Source organism: Cyprinus carpio, unplaced genomic scaffold (assembly GCF_018340385.1).
Source record: "Cyprinus carpio isolate SPL01 unplaced genomic scaffold, ASM1834038v1 S000006786, whole genome shotgun sequence".
NCBI classification, from domain to species: Eukaryota; Metazoa; Chordata; class Actinopteri; order Cypriniformes; family Cyprinidae; genus Cyprinus; species Cyprinus carpio.
This window is the reverse complement of record NW_024879375.1, coordinates 61,208-77,455: the sequence shown is the minus strand read 5'-3', so window position 1 is coordinate 77,455 and position 16,248 is coordinate 61,208.

Genomic DNA, 16,248 nt, shown 5'->3' with positions numbered 1-16,248 from the left:
AAGTCCCCACTCCAAGGGGACACAGGGATTCACTTCCATTTGGAATTTGCCCGGGATGCGTTCGGTACACGGTACGCGCGTATCGTGATACACCCCTACAATTAATCATAAAGTGGCCCGTGTGTGTGTGTGTGTGTGTGTGTGTGTGTGTGTGTGTGTGTGTGTGTGTGTGTGCAGCATTATGAGGTGATGTGTCACTAGACATTAAGAAATAATGTTCATTTCAAATACTTATATCAATGACAACAGTAGTCCGGCCAGGATATTGTCATTTAAAAGTGGACTTGCAGCCCTCAACTAATGTTGATGTTGTCATTTTGTGTTTTGGCCTGAAGCGCCTCCCTCCACCTATCTACCAATCACGAAGTCAGTAGTGTTTCGGGATCCGTGTTGCCAGCTGGCATACCCTAACTCCAGTCGGATAAAAATGTCTAATGTTACTAAATCAAAAGACCTCGTTATAATTCAGAAATTCGTCGTGACAAAGTCCGAAATAAAACCAGAATTTGTATTGGAGATGCTTTTGAAAGATGGAGACGGCTGAAAACGGAGAAGAATTTGAACACAGACGCCAAAAACGTTGCTAATTTTCTCCTGGACAGGTAAGATTCATCTATGCTTGGCTAACTTGTACTTGATGTCAATGGACATTTCATATATTCATGACAGTCGAACAAAAGTTATGCATGTTTGTGCAAAGTAACATAACGTTAGCTGGCATGGACGTTATGCTAACATTAGCAAATGCATTACAGGAGCCCGTTTCTCTGTCATTATGCTGAGACGCTGAGGAAAACAACATTAGCACGTCCATTATGGCAATTTGAAATGTAATCGAGACAGTAGCCTAATGTTACCTCAGTAAAAATGATTAGTCATTTGTTCTTCACGTATATCATGGACTAAGTTACACACTGATACTGAAAACAACCCTAATAATAACTAAAATAATTTAGTTACTCTTAACAATATTCACTGATACTGAAAACAACCCTGTGATAGCCATTGGTGATATTGAATTTGTCCCGCGTTATAATTGCTGTGGCAAATGTTTTGGTTATTTGTCAGCCTACTTATGACAAAAATTTTAGTACTTGTAAATTGATTTTTTTTTTTCGTATTGAAAAATAAGGAATTTTTATTTTGTTGTTTATGTTTTTTGTTTTGTTTTACTATTATCCTTTTTTTCTCAGATTTTTTTTATTGTAATTGTATTTATATGTTCAAAAAAAAGAAATCAAATCAAAAACGCTTATCTCTTCAACTATTATGGCCCCAGCATAAACATAATTAACAGAAAGAAAAAACTTACTGTGTACGTCTGTTCGTCACTTGCCATTGGAAGCTCATTGAAGCAGCCTACGTTTCTGCTGAATCCTGCAGCTCATCTGGCAACCTCAAGTCAGGGGGTAGGGGGAGGGGATACACCGCTCTACAGTATTTTTATAGTGATTGCAGTACCAGTTTAGGCCACAATCCTACATACGGCTCCTTTAAATAAAAAAATAACTCAATAAACATAAATAGCTTTGACTATTACCATGCATGCGCATACACATGCTTTGATCTTCAGGTAAACAACACGTGTGTGTGTGTGTGTGTGTGTGTGTGTGTGTGTATGTGTGTGTGTGTGTGTGTGTGTGTGTGTGTGTGTGTATGGTGATGCTGACACAGAACACGCATGCACTGCTCTTTGTTTACGTTCAGAGGAAAGCATGCACATGCTTCTTAGTACTCTCCAAAATGGTGCTAGGGTGACGCAGAGAATAATTATTGAATAAAGTTGTTATTTTGTCTTATTTATTTATTCATTTATTTATTTTGCTTTTGCACACAAATGTATTCTAATAGCTTCATAAAATTAGGGTTGAATAACTGATGTCATATGGATGCTTTTGTTGATGTTCACGGTACTTTTTATGCCTTGATCGTGGTAGTTCCCTTGCTGTCAATGGGAGTGTCAGAAAGCTCGCGGATTTCATCAGAAATATCTTTATTTGTGTTTCAAAGAAAAATCCGGTTTGGAAAGACATGAGGGTGAGTATTTAATGACAGATTTTCATTTTTGGATTAACTATCCCTTTAATATTACATATTTCATTTTACTCAAAAAAGCAATAAGAAATGTCCACTAACTTACAACTAAATATTCTAACAAATATATGCACACAAATCAATTGAAGTGAACTGAATCTTAACCAAAGCTTACAACATTTTTTTTTTTTTTTAATAATTGCATCACATTATTCTGTATGCTAAAATGTGGAAAGCAATATCACTAGAACATTAGATTAAACTAATAAGTCATAAAATAAGTCAAACATTGGCAGCTGTGTCTTATTTCACTCACAGGATCTTATTTCTCAGATGCAATAAAGCTTGTATTCAGGTGTAGAGATCACTTTCTCACTGAGCAGGAGTCTTTGATCTTGCAACTTATTTTACAAAAACAAACAAGAAATACTATCATACAAACATATTTATTGACTGTCTGATTAATCAGAGTGTGTTTGTAAGGCACTACTCTTTGTAAAGCTACTTTAGAAAGGTTTGCATTGTGAAAAGTGCTACAAATAGTGAAGTGAAAAAAAAAAAAAAACTAATTACTTAATTTAGTTTCTAATATGTAATGTCTCCACTTGTTCCAGAACATCTCCACTCTCCTGAGTATCTGATTAGTCAGTGTGTGATGTTGATGTTTGCTCTCTCTTCTACTGTTGATGGCTTCTGGATCTGATGTCATAAACCAGCACGGCATCAGCAGTCACACCCACCAGAGCAGAGAGAGCCAATCGGATCGCAGCTTCAGTAGAACCACAGCAGAGGATATAGACTTCTGAGAGAAGAAATTAATGAGATTAAAATAGATATACGGTCCCCTGAAAGACATTTTTGTACATTTTAGAGTTAAATGCACTGGAATGGTGCACTTTGAGAGCAAACCATTTTCAATGACAAGAACACCAGACACTGAGCTGCTCGTGTGCACAGTGTGCCCTTCGCTTTGATACTCCCAGCGTGAGACACTAAATACTTATTTAATTAAACTGCTGTAATCCATATCACAATTTCACTTTTAACTTAACTGACAGATGCTTTGCCAAGCCAATGTCATGAAACATAACATAAGTCATTATGGAAAGTTTAAAAGTATTTGTACAGATTATGGCACAAGAATGGCAAGAGTCTATTAATGAGAAACACTGAGATAGACGTACCACCACAGACATACCTGAACATGTGTGACAGAGTTCAGTGTTGAGATGTGTGGTCTGGTGTCTGATGGGATTGTTCACCACACAGCTGTAAGAATCACCCAGACTCTCCAGATGTAAAGAAAGACTTCTGTTGAGATCAGACACAATGTGATCAGACACATATTTTTCTGTGAATGGACACACATCTCCTAAGGTTACTGTGTGTATTATGACTTTTCTGTTTTATGCATGCTTATGATAGAACCACTCGTTCATGTAATCCCTACACTAATTATGTACTATGTACACTATTATGTTAACAAAAACTTTTATTGCAAATGCGATTAATCACGATTAATTGTTTGTCAGCACTAGATTAAATGTTTTAATTTATCCTGTAATCGTAAGATATCATATTAAGCTATCAAAATCTGAAGGAAAAAGTATAATATGGAAATAAACATTAGAAAATGATAACATCACTGGGACAGGGAAACTAAAGGAAGACATTTGTATGCCATTGAAAATAGGCTGGTGTTGTGAGGAATTGTATGAGTTGCAAGAAGTATGAAGAAAGGGTAACAAATGATGGAAGTACTTAAGTTGGGCTGTCAGGGCCAGTTGTAAAGATGTATTGCAAAGTGGTGTGTGGACAAGGCAGAAGAAATATGTTTACACAACAACAATGTACAGTAGTCAAAAACTGAAAAGTTTTTGCCGTGCGTTTTTAAAAATTTCAGGTATACACAACAACATTTTTAAAACAATTTGCGTTTACACATATCCGTGAAAACTGCAAAAAACACTGTATTACGTGTGACAGGCCAGTAGTTGGCGGTACACGGTAAACGGTACCTGTAGGGAAGTGACAATTAGCTCTTTGTGGGCGGGATTTCTGTCACTAAAATTACCACACTGACTGTTGCTCTACTCATTCATAGCGATGGCAGCTTTAGCTGCGTTAGCGAACTCTTGAGCAGCTACAACTACCATTTACTCCTCCATTGTTGTGTATGTTTGTTCGCGCTTGCCTTTAAAATCGACACGTATTGATGTGACATTTGAACGGAGGCATCAGAGCTGGTGTCGAGAATAAGTGCATGTGCCAGATGAAGCCTTGATTCGAGGCTTGAATTGTTAACATAGAAATCACTTGACCGATTGCAAACGAAGCATCTTTTTCTGTCCAATCACGTGAGCATTTATGTGTGTAGATTATTATTATATTAAATCATGTTATTATTCGTACTGGCATTCCCTACAACAAACAACTAACATTGCTGTCATTTGTCTACGATAATGTTATTATTAACAGTGGAATTCTGTATATGCCATCAAGGACATGTGGGGGTCTTGACAGAATGGCAAGAGCTGGATTTAGTGGATAAGCCTAAATAATAATGTAGATAAGCAGATCAACACCATATATCAAAAATGGTTGCAAGCCTGCAATTTATTAATATGTCATTGATCCAGAGATGCCAGGGGGCTACAGAGACGTTACACAGATAGCACCCATTCAATTATGCCACAGCATTTAGGTAATGTTTTCCTATTTCTTTCTATTATTTTATTTTAAAATCTGAAAGCCATCTACTAGTCATGTAAGCGCTGGGTTTGACAGCCAGTAAAGAATATTTGTTAAATGTGTAATTGTATTAAATCCATTAATACAAATAAAATATTGCTTTTTAGATTTCCGCAACACACCAAACTGGGATGTCCAGAGTGAAGGACATAGGGTTATGGCACATTAATTTGAAGGTAAGACACATATAGCCTTTTCTGGAAAATTTCCAAGCATTTAACCAGTTTTAGGTCAAGTGTACAGGACCTTTTGAGAAATAAAAGTAAATCGGTTCTGACATTTTTCTGGAATTATTGTAAATAACTTATTTTGATGCTTGTGTGAACAAAGCCATACAATTACCAGCATGAGTATGTACAAAATCAGGACACTCTAATGTAAGATGTCTGCTTTGGGCCAATTATACATTTCTGATGGACATGACTGATGATGATGATAAACATCACAGAGTTTACTAGTATTATAATACTGATATAATTTCTAATGTGTCCTTGATCCAGAGATGCCAGGGAGTTACAGAGCAGCTATACATACAGATAGCACCCATTCAATGATGTCACAACATTTCCGTAATGTTTTCCTCTGTTTTTATTATTATTATTATTATTTTTTTTTTCTATTTTATTGAAAATGGTAAAATGGTTAAAAAAAGATTTTAAAAAAATCATTGCTTGTGTGAATATCAGATGTGGTACAAATACTGGAAATGGCAATCTGGCAGTTTTATATGAATTACTGGGTTTAATGTGTGAAAACCACAATTATTTTATAAAATTTTAATTTATTTAAATATGCAAATATAACTTAAATGTTTACAAGACAGAATCATAACAATAATGGGTTTTTGTTAATTTTTTTTGTACAATTTATAACATGTAATACATGTTAAACAATTTAAAATGACATAAAAGGGTTATTAAAAACATGTACATTGTTCAAATTTGGAACATTTAAGTATTGTTTAAAATGTTCAAGTGGAATAAAAACAGAAAGCTTCAAAACTTTTTGGAGCAAATTCCAACACCAAGGAGCAGCATAACAAAAAGCAGTCTTACCAAATTCAGTTGTTATACGTGGGGTATTTAGAACCAGAATGTTAACAGAGTGGAGATTGTAAATGGAATGATTTCAGGTCAACAGATTGTTAAAATAGCTTTGTAAGTAAAAATATGCCAGTGGAACCATCTACGCAGACCTAAAGAGCTAAAACCAGTCGCCTCATAAAGACGACAGTGATGCGTGTGTGACTTGGCATTAATAATGAACCGTAATGCACCATGGTAAACTGTGTCAAGTGTATGCAGCGTAGTAGAGGCAGCATGCATATAAATAACATCCCCAAAGTCCAAGACTGGTAAGAAAGTGGCACTGATCAATTTCCTCCTAGCTTGGAGAGTAAAACAGGATTTTTTCCTAAAATAAAAGCCAAGCTTTACTCTCAGCTTTCTCACTCATTTATCAATATGAACTTTGAAGCTTAACTTTTCATCAATCCACAGACCAAGATATTTATAAGATGAAACATTTTCAACAAACTTCCCATCCAGTGTGGAAATGGCTAAGGTGGTTGATGAGGGTACTGTGCAAGACTCTGTGAACTGCATCACCAGTCTAAGTTCAATGAAGGTGGCCTGTAATAAATTTAAAGACTGCTGTAATGATTGATAAGCTTGAGCTAGGGTGGGGGCAGAACAATATAGTACTGTGTCGTCTGCATAGAGGTGTATTTTGCCATTATCTGCTACAGAGGCAATGGTGTTTATGTAGATGGTAAATAGGACCGGACCAAGGATAGACCCTTGAGGGACACCTCGCCGGACCCCCAGTGAGGCAGAACTATGACCATCGACAACTACAGTTTGAGTTCTGTTGGCATAGATAGTTTATGAACCAGTCAGCTGCCTTAGTGCCCAGGCCAATGTCCCGGAGCCTCTTAAACAGGATACAGTGATCGACTGTGTCGAAGGCCTTTAACAAGTCGATGAACAGGGCAGCACATCTCATCTTATTGTCAAGGTCACAGATGATGTCATCAAGCACCTTGACAGCTGCAGTAATAGTGCTATACTTAGCCCTAAATCCTGATTGTACCAGGCTAAGTATGTTATGGTTTTGCAAGAAGTCCTTAAGTTGGGTGTTTACTAGAGACTCTATGACCTTTGCAAGTACAGACAATTTAGAAACAGGGCGGTAATAATCGAGAATGGAGGGGTCCCCCCATTCAGCAGGGGCAGCACATGTACTGATTTCCAAACATCTGGTAAGTCGTTTGAAGACAGGGACAAATTAAAAATATATGTGATAGGTTCCATTATGATATGTGCAGATAGTTTCAGTAAAACAGGGTCTATGCCATCAGGACTGGCTGATTTCCTAGTGTCAATTTCCTTAAGAGCCTTAAGCACTGCAGATGAAGGAATGTGTTTAAAGTCAAATCCCTCACTGACATGCGAAACTGGTGAATTGTGATGGAGGGGTGAGGAGACATGTCTGTGTAAGACTTCTTCAGGATATGATTGTTCAAATATGTCCCCTGCCTTAATGAAATGGTCATTGAAAGCATTAACAATATCATTTTTGTTTGAGATCTGTTGGGTGTCTTTAACTATATTTAGTCCAGTCAGATTGGAGGTTTGTGGTCCTTTGCTAAGACCCAAACTGCATTTCTCTCATGGATCAGCGAAGATAGTTCTTTGGAAAACCAGGGGTTATCACGCCCTTTAATTCTATAGCATGTTAGGGGGGCATGTTTATCAGTTATCGATAGAAAAAGTGAGTGAAAATAGTTCCATGCCACATTGATATACGGTATAAGACTAATTCTAGAGAAATCAAGTCAAGTCAAGTTTATTTCTAGAGCACATTTAAAACAACAGAAAGTGACCAAAGTGCTGTACATCCCACATCATAAATCAACAACAACAAAAATAAAATGACATCAAAACGACAAAAACACACAGCTCTCAAACTGAACTAAAAGCCAAGGAAAATAAATGTGTTTTAAGACTAGATTTAAAAGCAGATAGTGTTGGGGCCAGCCTCACAGGCAATGGTAAATTATTCCATAGTTAAGGGGCCGCAACTGAGAAAACCCGATCTCCCCTATGTTTCAACCTTACTCTAGGAACAGCCAAGAGCATACAATCTGTTGACCTAAGAGACCTAGATGGAACATGTTGTTGTATAAGGTCAGAAAGGTAGGTCGGGGCTAGACCATTTAGGGATTCAGATGCTTATGAACAAGTGTTCACTGAAATCCTAAACCGTACTGGAAGCCAATGAAGGGAAGCCAGTATGGGAGAAATGTGGTCACGCTTACGTACCCCTTTTAGTAGTCTAGCTGCAGCATTCTGCACCAACTGCAGGCGTGAAAGAGATGCCTGGCTGACACCAGCATAGATGGCATTACAATAATCCAATCGAGAAGAGATAAAAACATGTATAACTCTTTCAAAGTCTTTAAATGACAAAAAAGGTTTCACTTTAGACAAGAGCCTTAACTGAAAAAAACTGACTTTAACCACAGAATTTATCTGCTTTTTAAGTTTAAAATCACCATCCATGATTACTCCCAGATTTTTAACGGAAGATTTAACATACGGAATTAAGGAACCCAATTCTGTGTTGGCGGCCACATGGGTACTACTTGGGCCAAATATCACAATTTCAGTTTTACTCTCATTAAAATGTAAAAAATTCATGGCCATCCAGGCTTTAATGTCTGCGAGGCGGTCCAATAATAATTTTACAGAGCTGTTATCATTTTGTTTCAATGGCAGATAAAGTTGTGTGTTGTCTGCATAACAGTGAAACGAAATGCCATGCTTTCTCAGGATAGACCCCAGAGGAAGGATGTACAAGGAAAACCACATCGGGCCAAGAATAGACCCTTGAGGGACTCCACAAGGAAAAGGTGCCATTTGGGACACAAAGTCTCCAAGGCAAACAGAAAACTTCCTATCGGACAGATATGACCTAAACCACTCTAGAGCAATACCTTTGATACCAACACAGTGGTCCAACCTAGAGATCAAAATATTATGACCAATAGTAACAAATGCATTTTGGATAGAAGAATCAGAAACAGATTTCTTCAACCAAGTCTCAGATGAAACTAAAACATCAGGGTCTGAAGTAGACTCCCAAACCCTGACTAGGTCAATTTTTTGGCACAAGACTTCTAACATTCATGTGGAGGAAGCCAAGACCATTTCTTTCTTTAAAATCGGATGGGGTAGGTAAATTAATACATGGGGGTGTAGGCCCAGGATTTGGCTTAATGTCACCTGACATCAAATGAAGTAGAATTAATAAAAGACGATATTTTAATCTGACAGCTTTGGATCTGTGAGAATCATGATTATGAGGTTGGCCAGTTGATATTAAGACTTTAAAGCTTTCCATGACAGTTTTACTAGTAACACAAAAATATATATTACAAGGTAAGAAATTATATTTAATGACTGGCTGATAGAATGCAGTGCACGAGAAATTCAACAACAACAACAACAACAACAACAAAAACTAAATTCTTCTACTTAAACGGACTTGATCAAATGAAACAGTATAAAATGTGGTAATAGTAACAGTCATTAGTAGGAGAACAGTGCGAAGCAGAAGGCATCTGGCATGCGTTTTTGGTCTGTAGCGATGTGCCCAGGGTAATCCACGGAAACGGGGGGGAAAACAGCAGATTTAATTTGTACTGCGGAAGTATTGAACTGACACATTAAATCATAAATTCATAAAATAATAGCAAAACCAACCCCCCCCCCACCCACCCCTCAGCAAAAAAAAACAAACAAACAAAAAAAAACACCAACAACAAAAACTAAATTCTTCTACTTAAACCAGTATCATAAAGATATATAATGAGATACTTGCTTCTTTGTCCCTGCATTCCTTGCTCCTGCAAAATATTATGAATGTAATTTTCTGCATCAGAGTCTTTCATTTCTGTCTTAGTTGGTCAAATTTCTTACATCTAAATAAAACATGGGTAACATCCTCCAATACTGTACTTCTACTACTGATAAAGTGGAATTAAGGCCTGTGTGGCCCAACCTCAATCTAGGTATAATACCTTCTTCGTGCCTATTAAGACCCAGTGCGGTGATTCTTTTCCCTCCAACACTGTTCTGGTTCCTATGATAGTGAATGGCATTACTCTCTGACTCCCATTCATCTTGCCATCTTAGTATAATCAGTGATTTAATTAAAGCTTTAGAATCTCCTTTACCCAATGGATTGTGCTACTTGGTCTAATTCCAGAGCTTTTTTTAGCTAACTAACCAGCAATCAAATTCACATCAATCAATGCAATCAAACAAAAATAAACGCAACATTATTCCAAGGCTTAAAAGATTTAAAAGAAGGTGCTTTACCTCTAATACCAAATCTTCACGTATAGCATTATCTGTTATAAAACTTTGTAATACTGCCATAGAGTCAGTACATATAACTGATATAAGAGGTTTAGTCTCTTCAACCCACCTAAGGGCAGTTATTATTGCAGTCATCTCTACTGAATATACTGATAAATGGTCACTTACTCTATACCCCTATCTTTTTTTCCAATTCTGGAATATAAATATCAATACCACAATGACCTTTGGGTTCTTTAGCGCCATCTGTAAAAATTTTCAAATATCCATAATATGAAGTATTTTAATAACTTAAGCAGGCTTCAGTAAAACTTTGCTTAGTGTGATGCTCACCTTTTCCCGCTAATAAATCAATATTTACCTCTGGAACAGGAAGCAGCCATGGAGGAACACTACTTAAACCTAATGCTGGGCCATACTTCAACTCTTTTAGTCCATAATGATTCACTAAATTGTCAATATTCCAACCAAATCCACTGAACTTTTTAGAATATTCCCAACAATCACTAAGCACTGAAAGAGCTGGGTTGTTGAAACTTCCTTTTAATCTTACCCAATAATTTAGTGACAATTTCTCATACCTTAAATTAATAGGGGTTTCCTTAGATTAACCCTAATAAAGCACTTGTATGAGTTGTTTTAAATGCACCACGGGCAATCCTCAAAGCCTTAAACTGCATTCTTTCAATTTTCTTAAGGGATGTCTTACATGCTGAGCTATACATTATTACATTATACATGCCATAATCAATAGTTGATCTTAACAATGCTTTATATAAGTTAATCAGAGACATCCTGTCAGCTCCCCAATTATGCCCAGTGACCATTCTCATAAGATTAATTATCTTTTTACACTTTGTTTCAATATATTCAATGTGATATTTCCATGTAAGTTTGTCATCTAACCATCTAAAAGGCCATTATAGTAATGGGGGTTTTTGGCAAGTGATATGATGCTAACGATTACAATTTAAAACGGCAGTCCTGAGCTAGCTAATAACAATAGGTAGGTATGGGAAGGTCTAAACATGGACTAAACATGAGATAACGTGTACATGTTCTTAGAATGAACACAAAACGACAAACTTTGATGTTTATGGAAACTCTCCCCATAAGAAACAGAAAAGTATTCTTGCAGATTTCGTTGCTTCCAATGAAATAAGTCGTTCTGGCACACTTTCTCTTTGTCGGGAACGGGTCTTTTTTGTGGATGTAACCATCTCCAAAGTTTGCACTGTGCGTCTGTTTGCCTCTAAATGTCCAATAATTTGCATGTACATGTCCTGCCACTCTTTTTCCGCAGCTAAAGAATCCAGCCGTATGTTGTACATTATGACTGGAGAAAGCTTCTGGCTACAGGACTGTCTCCCATGCAGAGTTCCCTTTTCTCCTCGTGTAGCATTTACAGTCAAAGTTACGGATTTTCCCTATTTCTCTGTCTTTATCCCCATCAAATGTTACTATCGATATAGCCTCTGATATCTTACGGTCCAACTTGTCTGACGCCAGTCCGATTCTTCCTCGTCTTCATCTTCACTCAGTTGTAGATAAGGGATATTATTCAGTCTTATTATGCTGCTTTCATCGTCGCTCAGATCGTCTTCAGAATCAGTGAACACTTGTTCATAAGCATCTGGCTTGTCGAAGAAGTACTTCAAAACATTTTCGGTGTAACGGCCACAGTTCAGCTTGTCTGCGATAATCTTTGCGGCGTCTATCTTCATTGAATTTTGATATCAGCTAGAGCCGGCCAGAGCGCTGCATAAGTAGCCACGCTTCCCTTGGAGGGCGGAGGCAATAACAAAGGAAACAAAAGCCGGTGTTACGGTTTAACTGGTTACCGTGTTATCTGGTGACCAACTTCCTGGTTCAGGTCTCCACTCCAGATGTGATGGAACGACCGCAGCAGATTCGCCGATTCTGAAACCACAATCTGACGTGATATTAAGCCGTCTAATAAACGTAGACTTGCTAAATACAACAATTTAATATTATGATCGCCCGTAGCGGCTGAAGTAAGTAGGATAAACAAAAACAAAAAATAAAAATAAAAAAAAAAAAAAAAAATAAAAATAAAGTAACCTAAAACGCACGTTCTACTAGCCCCGAGACGACAGTAATGAATCACCGAGCTATTTATAGCGTTTATAAACCACAGTAGCCACAAATTTACAGTTGTCTGAGCCATCATGAAATGTTCTTTAACATCATAAACCATAAAATGTAGTCAGCGTTCTACTATGGTTTATTTTCATAATAGGTAAACACAGGTCACAAGTTAACACGGTCATATTTCCTTGATTCAACCAGCTGCACAATGTGACGCCGAGAGTCCTGTCTTCAATCCAGAGATCTGTAGCTGAATCAGTGTAGATTGGTAGCTCGGTGGTTCATTACTGTCGTCTCACGGCGCGCCGTCTTTTAGTGCGTGTTCGAATCCCGCGCCAACACACACTTACTTTATTTTTATTTTTTGTTTTTGTTTATCCTACTTACTTCAGCCGCTACGGGCGATCATACCAATAACTTGTAATCTTTACAAGAATATCAAAATCATGCAATGAGCAAGTCTGCGTAGACAGCTTAATATCACGTCATTTTGTGGTTTCAGAATCGGCGAATCTGCTGCGGTCGTTCCATCACATCTGGAGCGGAGACCTGAACCAGGAAGTTGGTCACCAGATAACACAGTGACCAGTTAAACCGTAACACCGGCTTATCCAGTATGGAAATACACACAGACAATGAAACGCCCCTACTGCGTGCTAGAATCTCTGAAAAACAAGCCGATTTCAACCTCAAAATACGCTTTTAAATATACCAATACTGCTATCTTAAACACGGAGAGGCTTCTTCATGATCTCAACTAACAGATTCTGCAAAAAACTGGATTTGCACATCGTTTACTGGAAGATGGAGCGATCCCAGCGATAAAAGACCCTGGTCATGATTCAAAACTGCAGATGGTAAGTGAAACAGCATCAAATGTCTGTGTTTTGTTGGCAATCGGCGCAAGTTCTCGTCACTTTTTAGCTCCGCCCATGGTGTCACCAGGAGCTCGGCTGTTTTCGGAGAGAATCGGAAAGCTGTATTTTTCTTTAATATATATGATAAAACTAAAGACTATTTGGAGCTATGAACGATGCTATACTACTTTATAGGTACTCAAGATCAACATGACATTGTGTGAAACTGTGTGTGTTGTCACCTTTAATATACTCTATATTGCATTTTTTATTTTTTTTTTCAAATGTAATCCTTTTGGTAACATACTTAGAAATCCATTGTATGTATGAAATGTTTTAGTATTAAATAAAGTTTGACTATATGAATTTGTGTGTCATTTTTACTATTCAAAGTTTAAACGTTACCAGAGCCCGTCTACAGAGAGCCTTCCCACTCCCTATTAAGTCCTATTGTACCGAATTTTGGTTGCAGTTCCACCAGAGTTCCACTGGGGGTGATCGCCATGAGTGCAAAATGAAAGGGAGTCTATGGGGCTAGACGGCTAAATTTGTCCCTTTCACCCGATTGCCGTTGAGAAATCTCAGATCTGATTGTAGTTTTGCAAGTTCAACATGGGCTATAGGTCGAAAGTTGAATGAATGAGTACTTATGTCCTTTCAATTTCTTACAGGTTGAGTTGTTGTTGCCCATGACACGCTAGCATTCTGCTAATGAACGCTGATTGGTAAGTGAAGGACATGTTTATGACCAAAGATACCGCTTGATGGCATCCGAATCGGAATCAGCGGGATCAGAATGTTAAGGCGGACTTTTTCGCCCAAGTTTTTCTTTTCAACGCTGCAACTTTTTTTTGGTTGCTGCCACTTTTATCTGCCTATTGTTATGTATGTACTGTGAAATTTACATGGAAAATAAATTGAATTTGAGTACTTGTTGTGTTATTCTTGTGTTAAGAAATACCGGATACATATGGTATAGTATTGGCACCTTAAAAAACACAAACAAATGTCACGCTCAATAGTGCTAAATATCAATAAAAATTGAAAAAGGAAAAAAATGCCTCGCAGGTGTGCAATGATAAATTGTTCTAATAGTGGGCAAGGGTTGTCCTTTTTCTCATTTCCCAGCTACGTCGCCAAACATCCAACGACCATTGTGTGTGTATTTTCGGCGTGGTCTTTCAAAACAACAAAACAAAAACTCTTCTAGCACGTGTATTTACCTGTGTCAGCTGCGTTGTCGATGCCTCAAGAGAAAAGAAAGTGCAGAGCACAAAAGCACCAGATAATAATCTGCAAAATAAATAATTTTTCAACGGCTCTGGAAAGCACCAAAGTGACTGAAGGATTGCTGTAAAGCAGTATCTCTGGTCGTACGATGTGTATGACGTCATTGACATTTTAAAAGACTTTTTAAAGCAAACAAGTGACTCTAAAAAAATCAAACACCCAGCAATGTGTAATTTCTTTGCATCTCCTTTCGAATACAACATTCAAATTACCAGACAAAAAATTATATCCTGAGAAATGTGGATTTTGAAGGGTATACCGCCATTGACCTCCATTCATTTTGCACTCGTCCTGTGAGCGCCCTCATATGGAATCAGTGTGGAATTGCAACCAGTTCAGAAGCCGGAAGTGTAGTGAGAGTGAAACTTCTCGCCATATTAGACATTCTCTGACGTTACTCAAGGTCTCTGACCTGTCAAAATCTCTTTATTTAAACAGGAGATAAAAACAATTAATAAACGTTTCGGCTTGCTGCCTTCATCAGTGTGCAAGAACAAGATCTCAGTTACTCAATGATTATATGAAGACCAACAATGACCCACAGGTGGTGGTAATAATGTTTCAAAGTTCACAGACTCCAGATCAGTTCCAACAGCAAAAAAAAAAATCAACAAAAATCAATGGGGACAATAACACATAAGGCAAAACCAGAAAAAAGATAAAAATAAAATGCTGTTGATACATTACTAATTGAGCCCCGCACATGGCATGCAGGAAAAAATATAAAATAAAAAAATAAGTAGGCTAAATCATGTGCACGATTCACTATTTCGTTCCTTCGATTTATAAATCGTGTGCACGATTTAGCAAATAGTAATCAGCAAATAGTAATCGTGTTGTGTGCACAATTTTTTTTTTTCTTGCATGTCATGTGTGGGGCTTGGTTCATTCTTGTATATTATATTTATTCATTACACACAGACTAATATATTTCAAATGTTATTCTTTTAATTTTGATGATTATAACTGACAACGAAGGAAAATCCCAAATTCAGTATCTCAGAAAATTAGAATATTACTTAAGACCAATACAAAAAAAATATTTTTAGAAATCTTGGCCAACTGAAAAGTATGAACATGAAAAGTATGAGCAAGTAAAGAGATCCTTTTGCCTGAATTACTGCAAAAAAACAAATAAGAATATACTCTATCATTAATTACCACAGCAAATCCTTGTGTCTAACATATCCCATCATCCTCTTCAAAATAATTCTTGGGTCTGGCATATCGCATCTTCCTCTTCACAATAGCCCATAGATTTTCTATGGGGTTAAGGTCAGGCGAGTTTGCTGGCCATTTAAGAATAGGGATACCATGGTCCTTAAACCAGGTACTGGAAGCTTTGGCACTGTGTGCAGGTGCCAAGTCCTGTTGGAAAATGAAATCTGCATCTCCATAAAGTTGGTCAGCAGCAGGAAGCATGAAGTGCTCTAAAACTTCCTGGTATACGGCTGCATTGACCTTTCGACCTCAGAAAACACAGTGGACCAACACCAGAAGATGACATGGCAACCCAAACCATCACTGACTGTGGAAACTTTACACTGGACCTCAAGCAACGTGGATTGTGTGCCTTTCCTCTCGACACACGACTCTGGGACCCTGATTTCCAAAGAAAATGCAAAATTTACTTTCATCAGAGAACATAACTTTGGACTCAGCAGCAGTCCAGTCCTTTTTGAAGCGAGACGCTTCTGATGCTCTCTGTTGTTCAAGAGTGGCTTGACACACGGAATGCGACAGCTGAAACCCATGTCTTGCATACGTCTGTGTGTAGTGGTTCTTGAAGTACTGACTCCAGCTGCAGTCCACTGTTTGCGAAT